The sequence below is a fragment of the Pteropus medius genome, unplaced genomic scaffold, assembly GCF_902729225.1.
Source record: "Pteropus medius unplaced genomic scaffold, Ma_sr-lr_union100, whole genome shotgun sequence".
Lineage (NCBI taxonomy): Eukaryota > Metazoa > Chordata > Mammalia > Chiroptera > Pteropodidae > Pteropus > Pteropus medius.
In genome coordinates, this window is record NW_024344378.1 from 2,912,668 (window position 1) to 2,929,517 (window position 16,850).

Sequence of the window (16,850 nt, forward strand, 5' to 3'; positions counted from 1 at the left end):
CCCGATAAAGTGTCACACACTTGAACAGGGCGCGGGAGAGAGGCGCGGGGAGGACCTGGCGTCGCCCGCCTGCCATCCTGCCCTGTGCGTCTGGGCGCCGGGCTTTCTCCGGGTCTCAGCTAAGCCTGACGCCAGCGACGAGAAAGCTGCGGTCTCGCGGAGAGAAAGTGCCGGTTCGAAAAGCGACACGAGGCAATTCGGGACGCGCCTGGGCTGCATTCCCCCAGTGGCAGCCTCTGGCATAACTGGAGTACAGTGTCGCGACCAGGAAGCTGACGCCGTGACTCCATTCAGACCACAGTCAAACGCCGTCCCTTTTCCGGGCATTCACTCATGTGCTTTACTTCTGCGCAGTTTTGTCACACAGAGAGATGTCTGTGACCACCGTGGCCAGGACGTGGAACGACCCCACTGACAGGGTCACAGGATGGCTCCTGCTCCTCCTCTGGCCACAGCCACCTTCCTCTCGGCCCTGTCCCCAAACCCTCGCAGCCACCGATCTTTTTTCTCCTTCTCTATAATTTTGTCGTTTGAAGAATGCCGTGTAAATGTACAGTTTGGAACCTTCGGCTATTTTCACTCAGTAGAATTCCCTTGAGATCCATTTAATTTGCTCAGTGTACCGGCAGTTGGTTCCTTTTTATGAGTAATACGATGATTGCCTTTTTAAAGGTCTGAATCCCTGCCGTCCGCACCCAAACAACCCCGTGCTTTTTAGATGCATATTGGTTTCCTAGGGTGCCATAACAAAGGACCAACAGCTAGGTGGCTTAAAACCTTGGGAATCTGAAATTAAGGTGTCTGCGGGGGGCCTTTCTCTCAGAAGACTCTAGAGAAGGACCCTTCCTTGCCTGCTCCGCCTCCCGGTGTTTGCCAGCCATTCTTGGAGTTTCTGGGCTTGTAGGTGCATCGCTCCAGTTAAATGGCCGTCTCCACTGTCGTCACGATGTCTTCCGTCCATGCGTGTCCGAGTCCGAATGTGTCTTTTTTATAAGGACACTAGTCGTATTCAGTTGGGACCCACCCCAATCCTAATGACCCCCTTTTAACTTGATGATCTCTGTAAAGGTGACATTCTGAGGTACTGAGGCTTAGGACTTCAACATATCCTTTTGGGGTGACCCTTCTGCCCCTAATAGTATGGTGTCTGTATTTCTGAAAACAAAGTCCAAGATGCATTTTCTCAGGCCAAAGGGAAGGACCTGGCTGCAGAGTGGCTGGACTCCTGGGGTACAGTGTCCATACTTCAGGGGTGACTCGAGTGGGAGTTAGTTTGGGGGCTCCCAAGGACAGAACCCAAGAGGGGTAGGGAACTTGGTCAGCAGCCATGGAGTGTAAGACAAGGTTGTGGGGTCAAGAATGACGACACCTGGCCACTGGGTCTTCAGCCTTAGGCTGTGTCCTGGAGGGGGACACACAGTGCACCGTCAGAACGGGAGAGTAAGATGTCAAACTGGGCCATCGAGGAGGGGAGAGCTGGGACTCGAGACTAACGGGTTCTTCTTTCCCCTCCCCCTCCCCCTCCTCCTCCTTCTTACTGTAGACTCTCAAATCTTTAAGATGTAATTCACATAACATGAAATTCGCCATTTTAAAGTGTACAGTTCAGTGGTTTTTAGTATATTCGTGATATTGTGCCACATCATCACTGTCCAGTTCCAGAATATTTCCATCACCCCAAAGAGAACCCCAGTGCCTCTTACGAGTCACTCCCAGGCCCTACTGACTTCGAATCTGCCTCCCGTCGCTATGGATTTGCCTATTCCGAATAGTTCACGTAAATGGAATCATGCGGTATATTCATTGTGTCTGGTTTCCTGCACTCAGCATAATTTTTCAAGGTTCATCAATGTCATGGCATGTATCAGTACTTTATTTCTTTTTAATAATGTGTAATATTTCATCACATAGATAGCCCACGTTTTGTTTCTTCATTCACCAGTTCATGGATGTTTGAACTGTCTCCGCTCTGTGGCTGTACGGATAACACTGCTATGAACATTCGCCTACAAGCTTCTGTGCAAACATCTGTTTTCAGTTCTCTTTGATATGTACCTAGGAGTGGGATTGCTGGGTCAGATGGTAATTCTGAGGTTCCCGAAGGCCAGCAAGAAGACTCAGGGAGTCATTTGGGAACCAGGCACAAGTAGTTCTGAGACTGGGGTGTGGAGGGTGACGCATTGCTCATGGTAGCATACTTGGCTTAGAGAGATAAGGACTTAGAGACTGAGGCAAGATGTCTGTAATCAGCACTAAGGGCATCCAGTGGCTGCGGCTGAGCTGGGAGAAACCGAGACAGTAGATAGGGCTTTGAGGGAATGAAAGAAAACATGTCCGCTCTCAGGAGTTTTGCTTCAGAGCAGAAAAATGAACATTGGCTGTAAGAGGAAGGAATTGCTTCTCGACACTCAGCGTATAAAGAAGACCACATTTCCTTATTTGGAGAAATTGTATCATATCTGGATCCAAGCTTCTGCTTTCCAAGATCAACAAAAATCTGACCCCCCTTCACCTTCCTCCCCCCCCCCACCCCACCAATGACAAATGATTCTCTTCCCTTCCCTTGGATTTTGCCAGGACCCAGGACAAACAGGAAGAGGCCTATGTCCTGCATCGTCTTGATTACTTCTGGGTGGTTATTGTTCACACACACCCACCCCTCTGGTCTCTACAAACCCACCTGACTCTCTTCGAGGTAGCCCATCCCCATTCCCTTCGAAATACTTTTCACACGTTCAGTAAACTTCACTGACAACCTAGGCAGTTTGTCTCAGCCTGGGGCCTCCTCCAGAAAAGGCCTATTTGGGTGAGCCTCCTTGGTACCCTGCAATCAAAGAAACAAACACCAAACAAATAAATCATCTGTAAACTGCACCCCTGGGATGGGAGAGCCCCAAAATCTAGAACAGAAAAGCTTGCCTGCTCTTGGGGGAAATCACCCCTCACTTTCTGCTCTGTGATGTGTCTTTGGTAGCAAAAATCTCTGAGACCAATTTATTTCTTGGTAGCTCAATTATATTAATTTGGAGCCTCAAAACCATAATTTAATCAACTTTGTAGTTGAAAAATTAAGCTATGAAATGGATTTTGACTTTTAAATATTTAAATATATCAGAGTAGAGCGAGTTTAACCCTTTTTAAAGTTTCATTATTTTTGAACTCAAAATTGTTTTGGCATTTTCCTTTTGAATTGACTTTGCAACCATATTCTCTTCAGTTCTGCATATATAGGATCGTAGCACCTTACCATAGAGTAGCTGTGAGGATTAAATGAGTTAATAAAAACATTCTGAACACTGCCTGACATATAATAAATGCTCAACAAGTGTTAGATAAATCAGCGGTCCCCAAGCTTTGTGGCACTAGGGACCCGGTGCTCCTTTGAGAATCTAACTAACGCCTGAGCATCTGAGGTGGAGCTGAGGCGGTGATGCCGGCCCTGGGGAGCGGCTGCACACACAGATGAAGGTTCGCTTGCTGGTCCACCGCTCACCTCCTACTATACAGCCCAGTTCGTTACAGGCCACAGCCTGGGGGTTGGGAACCCCCGAGATGAATAATTCACGATATATAATATTTAATATATTGTCCTTTGTAAACCACTTAAGATGATGGTAGAGAAAGTTGCCAGCTACAAAGGTTACAAGTTAGGGGTTTGAAAAAGTATTTGGAGAAATATGATCTACGATACTGAGCCAAGCCATCTGGCAAGGCAGGATGCCAGGGCACGGAGGAGATGGAGGGAGGCCCCACGAACAGACGACGAGGCTAGCGACTCCACCCTGGGTGGACCTTCTATCAGCTGGGACCCATGCTCCCACTTCCTGCAAGACCACACCCAACTAAGGTGACTAACTCGGAAGACAAACCACCCCGAGATGAAATGGCCTCGATTTCCACTCCCTACTACACCCGCTACTGCCCCTCGTCTACCTAGGAGCTCGGCTTGGCCTGTCACCTGGGTACGCTTCCTTCCGGTTCGCAGTGTGTCTGCCCCCTCTTCCCCGCCCCCACCCCCTTCTCTACCTCCTCATCCCCTGGCGAGGTGGACTCGGAAGAAGCGGGAGGAGACCTTTCAAGCACCTTCTGCTTTCACCTTTTTTTTCCAGTTCATCCCTAAATAACTCAGGACAGAACCGAGGAAGGCAGGGGCAGAACCTCAGGGCTTTAAAAATGTACACCCAAGATTTATCCAGGATTTATACCCAAATGCCCACACACGCCAAACAGCAGGGCTGGTGAGCGGGAGCCGAGAATTTTAAAATCTTAGCTCTATGACCAATCACAATAGGTGGCCTGCGACCTGTTGGAACATTTTGCAGAGTTTATTGGAGTGTGCACTTTTCTGCAGAAAGCATCCATAGCTTTCACCAGCTTTTTTTTCAAAAGGGTTCTTTTGACCTGAAATGTTAAGAATAAAATGTCTACAAGGTGTAATACTTTATAGACACCGTAATAATTTAAATGTAAGAAATTTCAGATTCTGAGTTGAAGCTTAAAATACTAGTGAACTTAAAACTATTTTATTTATTTCTCTGGCCTTAGACTCGTGGTTGGAGTCATTTTGCTCTCTCTCTCTCTCTCTCTCTCTCTCTCTCTCTCTTTTTTCCAAAATGATTCCTCCAGCTATGTCATAAACAATGTGTTTTTAAAAAGCGTCTTAATAGTTGTGAGTATTGGAAATACCCCAAATGTCCATCAACAGGGAAATGACTGGATAAATAACTTAATATGCATACAATAGAGTATAATGAATTTATAAAAAAAAGTTAGGTCTCTGTACTAACGTGGAAAGATCTCCACGATCTATTGTTAATAAAACAAACAGCGTGCGAACTTGTGAATGGTATGCAACCTTTCACTTTAGGAGGGAGAAAATGAGAATATATTTGCTTGTGTTTGCACACATGTTTAGCAACACTCTGGAAAAGCATACAAGAAAGAGAGAAATGTGCTTCCCTGTGGGGAGGGGGTTTAGCGCTGTACCTTTATTTTTACCTTGTTTCTTATTTTGAATATTATCTGATATTTATAGAACACTCCATCCAGCGAGAGCAGAATTCACATACTTCTAGGTCCATGGAACATTCCACTAAGATAGATCATTTTCCGATTCAGAAACTGTATATCCTATTCTGGGCCTCAATAAATATAAAGGGATTCGATACCATGCAAACTATATTTTCTGACCACCATATAATTTAATGGAAATCATTAACAGAAATATACCTGGAAAATTCTCAAATATTTGGGAAGTCAATAAAACATCTTTTAAATTTAAATTTTTTTTCGATTAGAGTTGACATTCACTATTATTTTATATTAGTTTCAGTCGTACGGCATAGTGGTTAGACATTTATATAATTTACGAAGTGGTCTCCCTGATTAGTTTGGTACCCAAACTAATCAGGGAGACCACTTTGGCGCTGTACATAGTTATTGCAATATTATTGACTCTATTCTCTCTGCTGTACTTCACATCCCCATGACTATTTTGTAACTACCAGTTCGTACTTCTTAATCCCTTCACCTTCTCACCCAGACCCCCAACCCCATCCCCGGAATCCGGCAACTATCAGTTTGTTCTCTGTATCTATGAGTCTGTTTCTTTTTTTTTTTTCCCATTCATTTTGTTCTTTAAATTCCACATATAAGTGAAATCATATGGTATTCGTCTTTCTAGGTCTGACTTATTTCACTTTGCATAATACCTTGTAGATCCATCCATGCTGTCGCAAATGGTAAGATTTTGTTGCCTTTTTTATGGCTGAGTAATATTCCATTGTGTACACGTATCACATCTTCTTTATCCAGTCGTCTATTGATGGACACTTAGGTTGCTTCCACATCTTGGCTATCGTAAATAAGGTTGCAGGGAACGTAGGGGTGCATAGATCTTTTCAGATTAGTGTTTTCGTTTCCTTCGGATATATACCCAGCTGTGGAATTGCCGGGTCACAAGGTAGTTCTATTTAATTTTTGGAGGAATATCCACACTGTTTTCTGTAGTGGCCATGCCAGTTTGCTAGCCCAGCAACGGTGCACGAGAGCTTCCTTTTCTCCACGTCTTCGCCAGCACTTACTGTTTTTTGATTTTGATGATGGCCATTCTGACAGGTGTGAGGTTTTCATTTGCATTTCTCTGATGATTAGTGACCTTGGGCATCTTTTCGTATGTCTGTTGGCCATCTGTATGTCCTCTTTGGAGAAATGCCTGTTTAAGTCCTCTGCCGATTTTTATAATTGGATCCTTTGTTTTTTGGTGCTGCGTTGTGTGAGTTCTTTATAAATTTTGGATGTTAACCTTTTATCTGATGTTTCATTGATGGCTTCCTTTGCTATGAATAAAACATTTCTGAATAATACCCGAGCTGAGGAAGAAATCACAGGATAAGACAGACATTTTTAACCGAATGCTATGACGATATATTTCAAAATCTGTGAGCTGCAGTTAATGCAAAGCTTAGAGAGAAATTTATCATATCGGATGCATATATGAAAGAAAAAGATCTCAAATCAGTGATCTCAACTCCCACCTAAAGGAATAGAAAAAGAAGAGTAAATAAAGCTAACAGTAAGCAGAACGAAGGAATAATAACTATATTAGCAGATCACTGAAAATGAAACAGAAATAAATAGATAAAATCAAGGACACTAATAAGTAGTTTTTCGAAACAAGCAATAAAATCGACAAACCGATAGCCAGACTGATTTTAAGTGAGAAAGGACAAATCACAAATAATATAAAGAGTCCACGTCACAACAGATGCTACAGACATTAAAAAGATAATATTTATGAGCAACAACATGATAACTTAGAGGAAATGACCAAATTCCATGAAAGACAGAAACTACCGAAACTCACCGCGAGAAGAAATAGATAACCTGAATATACCTACATTTGTCAAAGGAAGGTAGTTAAAAACCTTCCCCCAAAGAAAGCTCCACGTACTGATAGCTTCGACGACAGGTTCTTATAAAAGCGTGAAGTATTATTTTGATCTCTAAGTCCTTAATTCATCTGGAGTTAATTTGTTTGCATAGTGTAAAGTAGAGACCTAATTTCGTTTTTTACCATATGGAAAATCCACTCTTTCTAGCTTTGTTTATTGACTAGTCAAGCTCCTTCATTGCTCCCATGTGCCCTGTATGCATGGGTCTGCGCCCTAACTCCTCGTGAATAAACTACTTCAGGAGAGAGGTGTGTCTCCACGGGCCTCTGTCAGTGGAGACCAAGGCGGGCAGCCACCCTGGGGAAGGGTGAGGGACACTGACTTTTTATTTCAGTCATCCAAAACAAGAAAGAGCCAAACTATCTGCATTTGTCAGTATATACATATACACATACACATACGTATGCACGTACATACGTGCACACTTAGACACACACATGTACGTACATACACACACAGATACATACACACATACATACATGCTGGGGGTGAGATGAGGCAGGAAACTTGACTGATAAGTGCCTGCGAAATATAGAAATTGCTTGCATTCTGAAAAGCTTCCTGTCTTCGCCGTATTTAATGAGAGGTCCAGGCATCCATGCAAAGAAGAGTGATCTCGGCTCCTTTATGATGAAAGCCCAGAGAGAACAAGATGTTATCCTTCATTTCAAACCTGAGAAAGTAGAGGGAACAAGGCTCAGATTCTTGCTGTCGGTGAAGAAAGACATACCCAGCCAGGCAGGCTCTTTCCTGATTAATGCTGGGTTGTGACGTCTCCAAATCAGCCTGTGAAATCAGAGAGATTGTTTTCGAGAAAACGTGGAAGAACTAACTAGGATATATTTCTCTTTTTATTCGCTTAGGGATCCAGATTAATCGTAGAAGTCTAAATCCAAGCAGCAAGAATAGGAAAGGAAGTAATCTTTGGGCCGCTGAGGAAACGCTCACATGAGCAGACTAGACTCAGAATTACGGTTCGGAAGTTTCTGTCTTCTCCCAGGGAGTTCCCCAAGGGTGCAGTGATTGGGACCCTGTAGGTTTTGAAGTCGGAGTCCTTGAGTTTCAGTCACCCTACACACCAGCTATGACTTAGATTTCTCTGTCTCTCTTCTGTTATCTGAAAGCTGGGAACGGAAATGAGTTTGTTGTGGGTCACAGGCTCCCCGAAGTGGTCTCTGAAGCCTTTTGGAACCCAGATGAGGCTGGGCCAACAGGGAGGAGCTGGGACCTGGAGGGATCAGGGCACGATGTGACGTGACGCTGAGAATCAGCATCAGGCTCTGGAGGAAGCAGGGGCTGGTCCTTGAGGACGCTGACTCTTCGCCATGGCCATGAAGTCGCATGAGCCATTATCCTCCCCACCCCTCTCCCCGCCACCTGGAAACCACCTGCGGACAAGAAGCAGAGAGAGGAAGAGGGTATCCGAGATGCTGAGCGTTTTTATTAAAGACACACTGGATATTGCTACAGGGATTTTTTTTAATTAGATGGAACATCTCATTAAATTCGTTTTAAATTGGTGGGCGGAGTCTGCCTAATTCATTATAGATTTGGGGAAGCTACAGTTTCTGTGCATCTCCGAATGCTAGTGTATCCGTCAGAATCAGGCGGGTCGGCTTCAGTGGCAAACAGCCCCTAATTATTAGCGCCTTAAAACAATAGAAGTTTGTTTCTTATCAAGCTACGTTTTATTACAGTTTGGCTAAGACTCTGCTCCAGGTCACCTTCATACTGAGATCCAGGCTGACAGGGAAACTTGCTGTGGCGAGGCATTGCTGTCTCTTAAAGCTTCAGCCCAGAGGCGACGCACGACAGACACACTCCTCACATTTATCGGTCAGAGCAGGTCACACGGCCATGCCTGAATTTGAGAGAGCGGTCGGTAGAATTCTCCTGCAGAGAATTCTGACTATTTGGGAACGGTTGTACCCATCAGAGATACAACGTATTTATTTGCAGCGTATTTATTTATTCTCCAGCATCGCCTTCACGTAGGGTTCTTTTGAGCTGCAGCAATTTATTTGTCAATTTATAAAGACCGAGACACCTGTAGGGAGGGAAACTCTCGGAGAAGAAGGAAGGAAAAGACCGCAGCTCTCAAAGATGTACTTCGAGGAGCAAAGATGCCGTCTGGTTCTTCCAGGTACGGCGAGCAGAACAGTTCATTTCTGACCTGCCCGGCGTCATCATTGGAATCTGAGCCACCGCACGTGCCTTCTCTGTCCCCTTCGTTAATTTCTCAGGTCAGTTACTAACTCAGTCAGACAGAGGGACCGGCGGTGGTTACAACTGGCCACACGTCGGAGGGGGGCGGTCTCCCCTCCGTTTCTGCCCTGCATGTCCCTACTGCTGAGGACTTCCTGTTCCAGGCCTTGACAGGTGGCAGCCTGCCATTCAGTTTCTGGCCCGGAGACCCACCGCGGTTCTTGGCCTCTGCTCCCCTGGGGTCTGCGGCAGGGCACCCCGGCCCCCTTCCTCCGTGATGCCCTGGAAAGCGTGCCTCTCCGTGTCCCCCCTTGAGGACATGTGAATCCCATTCCGGCCGCATTTTCCCTGAGGGCTCCCTGGATGCGCTTTCTCGATTTTCCCACCTGCACTGGTAAAGCAGCCATGCCCCAGCCTGCCGCTCTCCAAACAGCCAGACGCCCCTCCCACAGGCTCTTTTTTTTTTAAAAAAACAGCTTTATTGAGATATCTTTGACCTAAGATGTGCATCTCGATCTTTCGACACATGTGCGCATTATGACAAGATCACCACTATCCAGCTCATTCACATTCCATCACTCTACACAGTTGCCCGGGGTCTGGGTCGTCCCAGATGAAGAGGGCACTGGGCACCAGGACCCACCTTCCTCCACCGGTCACAGAGCAGGGGGCGGGCAGAGGCCTTGAGCACAGGTGTCACTGCCTGGCTCTGCTTTGCCCTCCAGGGCCCGGGCGGTGAGCGTGGCGTAGGGAAAGAAACCAGTTCTCCTGGCTGTCTCACGTGTCCCCGCCTGTCTTTGTCTGATGTCTGGAGGCGTGTCCTTTGCTTTTCCGAGTCTAGTAGGTATAGGCGGTGACAAGGACACAGAATGTAGTTCGCTGCCTTAATGTCCAACTCTGCCGAAATGTCACATTTTACGTGTCATCCAGCTGCGGAGGCTTCTGTTTGCAGGTTTTTTCCAAGGGCGTGGTGTTACATTTTTGTAAAATGAGTGCACAGAGACTTAAATCCAGAGGCCCTCGCAGATGCTGTTTCAACACTGTCATCTTGACATACGTGGGTCGGAAATCCCCCTCCTTGGAGGTCACAGCTGGAATCCACGGCTCTCTGGGTGTGGCTGACGGGCCTGGGGGCCAGCATGCGGGAATCGATTTGCGGTTTCAGAGGAGTGAATGGGGGGAGGGGGAGGACGGAAAGGAATAGAGGGGAGATCCTGCAGGCTGGCAGAGATTGATTGTTCCATTGGTCTGGCCCCTTTGGCCCTGTGTGAGAATCTGCTGGAAAGAAAAGCTAGGTCTCACGGAGGACTTGGTGAGACTCTAGGGCACAAGTAACTTATTTTATCGCCGATGCAGTCCTGCCAGCTGGATCCTGGGGACTTCCCCAGGATCCTGGGGAAGGTATCTGAATGAGACTGTGCGTGTGCGTGTGTGTGCGTGTGCGTGTAGCACCGAAGTCCTACACCGGCAAGTGCAGCAAGAATCAAGGAATTATAGGCTATTACCAATAGCAAGACCTCATTTGAACTGACCGGCTGGTGAGGCCAGGAAACGTTTTCGTCAGAGACCAGCCTCGCCACCAAAAACAACAACAAAAAGCCCCATAACCTGGCCGGGAATTGCAGAGGTGATCTTTTTTCACAAAGGGTTTTGTCGAGGGTTTGGCTGACATGCAGAACTGCACATGTCTGAATCACACAGTTGGATAAGCTTTGACATGTATCCTACCTGCAAAACAATCGAGACAATGCCCCTTGTATTCCTCACTCCTTCCTGTCCCTTCCTGGTCCCTCCCTGACAACCTGCTTTTTGTCACTGAACATCAGTTCACATTTTCTCAAAATTTCTATAAAACAAATGGAATCAAACAGTAACTACTCTTTTCAGAAAACCGTAAAACCATATAACGCAAAACGTATCAAGTTAACCATTTTTAAGTGTACGGGTTATGGCATTAAGGACGTTCATCTTGTTTGGCCACCGTCACCACCGTCCGTCTCCAGAACGCTTTTCATCTTGCAGAACTGAAGCTCTGTTCCCATTAAACACTAACTCCTCATCCCCCACCCTCTGCAGCCCCGGCAACCACTATTATCTCTGTCTTTAAGATTTCGACTGCCCTGAGTATCTCATACATGTAGAGTCAGACAATACTTGCCATTTTGTGATTGGCTTATTTCGTTAGCATGATGTCCTCGAGGTTATATCTGTTCTGTAGTATGTTGCAAAATTTCCTTCCTTTTGAAGGCTGAATAATATTCCATTGTATGTGTAGACCAAGTCCTGTTTATCCACTCACCTGTTGATGAATGAATGTCTTGCTTTCATGCTTCAGCTATCATGAATAATGCTGCTGTTAAGTGTAAACATTTGCAGAGTCCAGAAGCTACTGGCGGTCAACCACTGCTCTCTTCGCTGGAACCTGCACAGGTTTCTGGAGCCCGGAGCCATCGCTCGCTGATGCAGACGCCGTTAGAAGCAGATACAAACAAAGGATTATGTCTTCTCTTTTTCCACCTGCTTTTCAAACTCTTTTCAGACTGGCCCTTGGCCAAACCCAGCCGGAATCGAGGGCAGGGTCATCTGGGAAGTGTAAATTACAACGTCGCAGGCCCTAAGTGTAGAGGACAGGGCACGGAGGGACTGCCCCCACGCCTCTGCCATTGCTTTCGGCTGGTAAAGGATGCCACTTTCACAATCACTCACTTTGCTCTAACGTGTTTATTCCACCTAAGATGCCGAAGATTTCAAACGCTTAATAACTTCTTTCGTTCGGTCCTGTTCTTTCAAGATAATCTAAAGAGCTTAAACCAAATTTTCTCTCTCGGGTCTAATTAGAAATGGAAAGTACTTAGCCGTCTGCCTGGCCTGACTGCTTAAAGGTCTATTTTTATTCACTTATTTTTTTTCTCAATGAATTATTCTCTTTGTGGTGTTTTCATAAGATTTTGTCATTTAATCCTTGTATAATTTTTTCCTGGTTGTTCTGTTCAATGTACCACACAATATTTTTCTTTCGTAGTTACTGATGGAAACATATCTGCCAGGGAACCCCAAATGCCAGATGTAGGAACTGGCAGTTGCACATTCTAACTAACTACGGATATAAATGTTGAATGGATTCATGTAGAAATAAATATTATCTGGCAATTGGTTTCGAGGCAAAATTCAGAGCCTTTCACAGAGAAACGTCCTACACACCAAGCTCAGAGAATTTGGAGAAAAGCCTCATCAGTGGACACTGATGGGACCAGGAGGTAAAGCTAGAACTTTAGGGGGACACTCAGGGTGTCCGCTGTCTTCCGTCTGCTGCTTAACCGACAGACGCGACTCTCCAGGTCGAATGTAGTAAGAGACCATTCTTCCCACAAATATTACCTGCTTATTATGGGCACAGTGCTAAGATAGGCTATGTGGAATTCTACAAAGTACAACAAGCTCAACATTTTCTTGGGAGGGAGGAAAAATGCGAAGATACGAAAAGTTAATTGACACGGTCCAGTCATTGTGAAAACAGGATGGAGTTTTCTCAAAAATTAAAAAAGAAAAAGGAACTACCATGTCATCCAGCAATCCCACTTCTGAGTGCATATGCAGAGGAAAGGAAATTAGTGTCTCGAGGATCGATCCACATGCCCACGTCCATCATAGCACCATTCGCAATAGTCAAGATACGGAAGCATCCGAGGTGTCTATCCGCAGACGAATAGATAAAGAAAACGTGGCATGTACATTCAGCTGCATATTATTCCGCCTCAAAGCAAAAAGAAAAGGAAATTGTCGTATGCACCAACATGGATAAAACTGGGGGACATTACGCTAAGCGAGATAAGCCAGTCACAGGACACATATTACGAGTTCCCACTTCTATGAGGACTTCGAAAAAGTCAAACTCATAGAATCAGAGAGCAGAATGGTGGCTACGGGGGCTGAGGCGAGGGGACACTGAGTGGTGTCGGTCAAGGAGCACAAAGTTCCATGTGGACAGGACGAGTAAGTTCTGGAGGTCAAGTGTGCAGCATGGAGGCAGCAGTTAATAATCCTGTCCCGTGCCCTGGAAACTCGCTGAGAGAGTGAAGCTTACCTGCTCTCACACACAGAGGCGACTGCCTGAGGTGGCGGATGTGTTCATCAGCTCGATCGCGGTCATCATTACGCAATGTGTATCTACATCGAAACGTCACGTCGCACACCTTAAATACATGCGATTTAAGTCTGGCAGTTATACCCCGATAAACCTGGGTGCGGGGAGAAAGTTCACTGACGATCACCGACCGCTCTCCGATCCAGACGAGGACGGGACGGCACTGTGGTGGCCCATGGCAGCGCACTCAGGCAGGGGGACCTGAAATGGCCTTCTGCTAACGGCTCTGGGAAGACGGACAGGCGTGGAACGAGGGGACGCCCAGTGTGCAGAGCGCCGCACGGAATGCGGTGGGGGTGCGGTGGACCAGACGGGGCTGCACAGGTGGGTCGGGTGCACCTTAGGGAAGGTGTGAGTGGCAGACCGAAGAGCTGGTGGAGTCTTCGAACCCTGCGAACAAGAGATTTCTGGAGGAGGGGGAGGAATCACGGACAGAGAGCCGTGGGCATCTGCTCTTTCCTCTCGGATCCCAGCCCAAGGCTCACCGCCGGGCACGAAGCGACACCCCAGACCGTGCACCCCAGGCGTGCCCAGGGGAGCCGATTTTCCCAGCCCGCTTCAGCGCTTTCCCCTCCACATCCCCGGTCCCCAATCCCGCAGCTGCTGGTGCCTGCTTTTCCGTATGGGGATCCGAATGCCTCTGAGCCTCCGCCCAGCTCAGCGCGCCCACCCCGACTCCATCCCAGCCCTTGGCGCCGCTCCTCAGGCACCGAGCCCAGTTTTGCTTGGGCAGCCCGGCACATCGTCAGCGGGAGAACATCGAAGAAGTCTCTCTGCCCCCTTAGAAATTCCCATACGCCGGTCCTCACACGTCTTTTGTCCACAGTTCCTCTCCTGTTCCTGTGACAGCTTCGACCTAGCTCTTTCTAAGCTGTAGAAGGGTGTGACGGATGTGACGTTTCAGGGTGTTTAATCAGAAGAACACTTTCTCATAGGCCACAGAGAAAAAAAAAAGTACGTTCGCTTCCCCCACATTGGTTCTTAGGAACAATCCAGTTTTCCGTGGGTGGCATCAAGCTCCCTGCCCCCCGCAGCCGGGGAGAGAAGCCGATTGCTCTCTTGGTTCCAGGGGGGCGATGTGTGGGGCAGACCTGAGGACATAACACCGGCCTACATCCCCTGGCCCCAGTGCGGGGTGCACTGGGGGGCCCAGTTTCAGCTGACAAGACCGGAAAAGCCATTTCCTGAGAAAGAAACTCTTTTTTATTTCTAGACATAGTGAGCTGATAAAACATTCTGGAATATTTACAGCCTGTTTGCCACCATGAAGTTTAAGCTACTTCTTGGATAAAGCTGACATCGCCAGAAACAGAAGAAATAGGAAAACAACCAAAAAACCGGGTTCTTGATAAGGTTATTGAGCTACAAAGGAAGGCACCAGTGGGAGTGGGGAGTACCCAGTTATGCGAACACTGGGTTTGAATTTTTTATTATTTGCTACTGAGAATCCTAAGCGATACATAGGCTAATACTGTGCTCGATCTTTCTTATCTTGTGACCACAGATTTCTTCTCGTCGGTACCCCATCTCGGTAGCCTCGCCGCAAAGGTGTGTTTCTCGGTACTGCAGCGGGTGAAAGGAGCTGAGCTAAGCAGGCCTCTGGCGTGAGGCCGTGAGCTTACCCGCCTCGCGTTAGGCTGCGTTTACTCTTTGCCATCGCTGTGATGTCCGAGGCCCAACTTTCTCCTTGTGCCCTTGTTTCTGTCTCCTGTTTTCTCTGGGGTTCCCCAGAGACTTCTTCTTACATAGGGGCTGAGACGTGTGGCTCCTCCGGCCCTGTTCGCATGCAGGTGGGGGTGAGGGGGTTGTTCTGTGATTGGGGGCGAGGTCTCGGTCTTTTAGTGAGCCCGTGGCCACAGGTGGGGTAGGGAGCCTAGGGGGGCAGGAGCGGGGTACTTCCCTCCCCCACATATGCATGGCTAGAGTGGGCTGGAGTTGGGTATTTCCTGCCCCTCTGGCTGGTTAGGCTACAGGTTCCCTAAGCAAGGAAAACAGTTTCTCTTGAGGCCAGGCCTTGTTGAGGAGGACAGAATGCTCCGGTGTGTTTCGAAATGGCTCCTTAACCCTCTGGCTGCTGACGGCCTGGCGAGGTGGGGGTAGCGGGGAGGTCCTCTGACCTTCACCATGAGAACCTGGTATATTTCCTGCAGACGAGACTCATGAAGGTGGGAAAGGGGGCCTCCGTGACTGCGCCCCCTGGAGTTTTTAACTCTCAGACTTGTCCACCCAGCCTCCGGCAACCTCTCGCCAGCCCTGCCTCGGTGCCTGCTCCTGGGCTTCTGCTCTGGGATGCTCTGCTTCTCCGTACCCGCCTGTCTGGACTGCTTGTCAACTTGGGGGCAGAGGTTTGCCTTGTGACTTCTATTCCCTGATGGATCTGGGAAGAGTTGTTGATTTTCAGTTTGTTCGGGGTTTTTGTTGTTGTTAGGAGGGGAATTATAGCTTCCAAATTCCTGATATGCCAGCTCGGAAACAGGACGTCATGGGGATTAGTTTTAATCAAGAACACATTCTTGCTTCAAAGCCCAGTTATTTGAAAATTACAAGCCAACAGCACAATCGATACAAAGATCTATCACTGCATGTTGTAGGTAGGTCAGGAAACCCACAACGAATTAAACTGGCCGTGAGGAATACATGCTGGGGGCTGTCAAACACAATCCCCATATGAAAAGCACTGAGAGAAATTTAGCTGAGGGAATGCTAGCGATCAAAAACCAAAACCGACCCGAGGCAGCCCTAGTAACTTATCGGAACCGGCGTTCATTTTAGTTTTTGGAAAACAAAATTCAGGGTCTTGTGATAACCCGCATAACAGAATACTGGTAAGTCAGTCACCGTACAAACTTGAGGACGACCCTGGCCCTCCACTGTGAGATGAGGAACCGTTTTTGAGAATCCTAGATGGATCCAGCGGTGCTCAAATATTTTGGTCTCAGGACCTTGTTTGTTTGTTTGTTTTAACTGAGGTGAAATTCACGTAGCATGCAATGAACCATTATGGAGGGTACAGTTCAGTGGCATTTAGTGTATTCACGATGCTGTTGTGTTCTTCACTCCAGAAAAACACCTGTACCCACTCAGTAATCACTCTCGCCAGGCCCTGGTAACCCCGACTTTTTTTCTACTTCTATGGAGCCGCCCGTTCTGGAGATGTCATCGAAAAGGCTCTCTGTATCTGGCTCTCACTTATCATAATGTTTCTGAGGCTCGTCTACACTGTATTTTCCTCCGCTCCTCGTTCCTTTTTATGGCTGAACAGGATCGCAGTGCGTGGGGTTCTCTGTACCCCGCTTAGCCAGTCACCCGCTGATGTGCGTTCGGGTTGCTTCTACCTCTTGTCTGCCTGGCTGTGATGCTCTGCTAAACCGTCACGTACAAGTTTCTGTGCAGACACAGGCTTTCCTCTCTCTAGGGTGCATACCGAGGAGTCGGACTGCTGTCATGTGGTGACTCTGTCTGACTTTCTGAGGAACCGCCAACCTGTTCTCCACAGTGGCTACGCCATTTTTGCATTCCCACCGGCCACGAATGAGGGTTCCCATTTC